At 37.9% G+C, this 3,456-nt stretch overlaps 1 long non-coding RNA gene across 2 annotated transcripts in view; it reads right to left on the bottom strand.

The window, feature by feature from the left end:
- The window catches only part of LOC104873382, a 15,078-nt gene extending 13,498 nt beyond the window's left edge, over positions 1–1,580 (bottom strand). For both annotated transcript variants that reach the window (XR_783449.1, XR_783450.1), the window contains exon 1: positions 1,421–1,580. This is a non-coding gene — a long non-coding RNA (uncharacterized LOC104873382). The remainder of the gene's footprint in view (positions 1–1,420) is intronic.
- Between the last annotated feature and the right edge of the window lie 1,876 nt (positions 1,581–3,456).

Raw genomic sequence — 3,456 nt, 5'->3', positions numbered from 1 at the left:
CAGTTGTAAATGAAAAAAAAAAAAAAAAAAAAAAAAAAAAAAAATCCAATAAAAATGGCATTTTAAAATGAGTAAATGCTTATCAGGAGTACAAATGGCCAATAATACATGAAAAAATGTTAATCATCTCAGGCCATTAGAGAAATGTAAATAAAACAACACTGAGATTCTATCTCACTCCAGAAAGAATGGCTGTGATCAAGAAATCAAATAATACAGATGTTTTGGGCATGGCTGTGGGGAAAAATGAAGCTCTCTACATTGTTGGTGGGAATGTAGTACAAATATTTTAGAAATCAATACAAAATTCCTCAAAAAGCTAAAAATAGAAATTCCATTGATGTTCCCCTTCTAGACATCGTCCTTAAAGAGGTAAAGACATCATATAAAGTGACACATGCACAGCCATATTTATAGCATGCGTATAACACAACACATAATTTTTTTTTGAGATAAGGTTTCATTATGTAGTTGAGACTGACTTGGAACTCACTATGTAGCCCAGGCTGGTCTCGAACTCACAACAATCCTCTTGCCTCAGCCTCTGAAGTGCTGAGACTACAGGTGTGTGCCACCATGCCCGGCCAACTCATAAAGTTTTTATAGCACAATCACAATAGTTAAATCTTGAAAACAGGTGAATAGATAAAAAAAAATGTGGTATTTACACTCAATGGAGTGCTTACTCTCTCCAAAAAAGGATAAATTTGAGTTGTTTGTAGGAAAATAGATGCACCTCGAGATCATAATGTTAAGAGAAATAAATCAGACACACAAGCTTAAATATTGTATTTTTTCTATTAGAAATCCAATATAAATAATTTAAAGAGCAAAATAAAAGGTAGATAATAGGAAACAGGGATACTGATATTTTGTAAATGGGAAGGGGATCTAGAGATGGAAGGGACAGGGAGGGAGGGGAAGGAGAAGTAAAAGAAATAAAGATGTGTTATGTACATGTACCAACTTCCCATGATGAACATAACCTTGTACTTCTAGCATGTACTAATAAAAGTCTGCCTTCATCTTTGGAGGCCATTCTTATGTGTGAACTATGCTGTCCTCCACCTTCTATATTGGACAAGGCCCCATTTTAATGTCATTTTAACTTGACTGTATTTGTAAAAGATCTTAACTCTGAATAAGGTCACAGTTTTGAAGTAACTGAGGTTAGGATATCTTTTGGGGAGGACATAATTCAACCCATGAAAAACTGTCCTCAAATACCCTATATGGGCTCTTCTAAGGCAAATACCAAGTTGTATCCTAAATATGTGTTCCTTTCAGGGTTCCATTTCTCCCCCTCTACCCCCATGTTCCAAACCTTTTCCTACAGCCCAGCCTTTCCCATCTCCCCCATTTTGTTTTTATTTCTTCCTCTCTTTGCCTGGAAAATTCCTATTCACTCTTCATTTCTTACCTTAAATGTTACGTCCTCAGAGAAACTTTCTCTGATCACCCGCTCTTAAGTGTATCTTCCTCATGTTATTTGTTCTTTTATGATTTCCCTTCAAAATGTTTCACAGTTTATAAGTATACATTTATCTGTGTGAATGATTGGTGGTGGTGGTCGGCATTAGTAATCCCCAGTCTGAAAGCACAATGAAGGTTATGACCCGCCTACCCACCAATGAATTCCCAGTGTCATAATGTATCGGCCAGAGCAGAAATTCCACACATATTTGTTAAGTGAATTTGCATCTTTGGATATACCATACTACTTTACAGTGTGAGATTAGTGAATGTTGAATAAATTATGATTATTTTTGCCTCTGTCCTCCAAGGGACCACAAGTTCCTTGAGGGTTAGCTAGGTCTCATTCTTTTATGAATCTCTAGCATCCAACTCTTCTTTGTCATCCTCTATTAGTTATGTGTGAGGCATTATTATAGGCAGCTAAGTTAGGTAGAAATATTATAGGAAGTCAGACAGGGTTAGGCCCTTGACTGAGCCAGTACAGAAGATGAGAACACATCACAAGTATGGCTGGAGGTGCATCTGTTGAAGATCAGGTCTCAAGATAAAGATAGAAAGACTATGCCTACATACCTCCCTGAGAGATTGGCAATAACTTCAGATTATCCTATAATTGGTATCACCTGGTCTAGTAAAGTCCAGATAGACATCAGGCACCCAGATGGAGGACAAGAACAGCTATCTGGACCCACCCCTTCCTAAAATGCCTTTGTTCCTTCCACGTGCCTTTGCTACATGACTTGCTTCCCTGTTGGATCAATATTAGCTAAGTGGCTATACTTATACTCTTACTGGTTGAATATGGTTTGACCCACATTGTGATTTTTGTACCCACGTCGTTTTGCTGTATAAAACATTCTTAGAGAAGTGGCCTCTGTGGCAACCCATTTCCCAGTCCCCTCCTCTCAGGAGTAATCTCTCTCAATAAATCTTTCCTATTCTTAACCTCTGTTGTTCTTTAGAATTCATTCCTTGAAAAAAATTTTTTAAAAATTCATTCTTTGATTTCTGGGGACACAGACTTGGTGTATCTGACACCTGGCAAGTTGGTAGTTCTATTTACCCTATATCAGCATAATAGATTACTCTGCAATTTAGGAGCTTAAATCAATAATATTGTTTATAATTTTTGTATAATTATAATTTCTGTGAGTCAGTAATGTGAGTGATTTTGCTAGGTGTTTGCAGTTCAAAGTGTTTCATAAGATTATATTTAAGACTTTGGTCAGGACTGCTGTCATCTGAACTGAGTTTGGATTTTCAAAATGGCTCATGAATTTAGCCTGCAGAATACTAGGTGGTTCCTACCCATGTGAGCTTCCCCCTAGGGCTGTTTGGGTGTTCCCGCAGCATAGGATTTACCATGAGTGAACAAGAGAGAGCAAAGAGGAAGTTTAGTGTCTTTTCTGACTTAATCTTAGAACACATGCTCCACGGTATCTCACCATTGGTCAGGATTATTCGGGGTGCAAGGGAATTACAAAGGGTGTATCAGGAGCCAAAAACTATCCTAGTCCATGGTGGAGACTGGTCACCATAATCGAAATAAACCAGGTCTTTTTCAAAAACCCTCAGCTACTTGCCACCCATTCTCATACTACTGTCTTTGTCATCACGATTCCACAATTACTTATTTTACTGTCTTTCTCCTTCCCGCCAACAGATTATAACTTGGTGGATTAAAAAAAAAAACAAAACTAAGTATGATGATTTACTTCTGTCTGAATTATAATAAGAGTTTCTGTTTGTTTCCCATCATAGCCTGGCAAGGCTTCTACAAACGTTTGCTGACGGTGCTAAATGATAAAGGGTTTGGAAATGGAGGGAGTCTAGATCTCTCTTCCCTAAAAGTCTCTGTGCGGCTCAAAAAAAAAAAAAAAATCACACAGTAGGGGACAAAAGTCCAACAAGGAGCAGCCGCTAAAATCTAAACTCGCCAAAAACCTAGCAACGCGGAAGGAACTGAGGCCGCGGGTCGCT

The sequence above is a fragment of the Fukomys damarensis genome, unplaced genomic scaffold (genome assembly GCF_012274545.1).
Source record: "Fukomys damarensis isolate Sample0158 unplaced genomic scaffold, DMR_v1.0_HiC HiC_scaffold_22, whole genome shotgun sequence".
NCBI lineage: Eukaryota > Metazoa > Chordata > Mammalia > Rodentia > Bathyergidae > Fukomys > Fukomys damarensis.
Note: the sequence above shows the minus strand (reverse complement) of the source record. Positions and strands in the feature narration are given on the sequence as shown.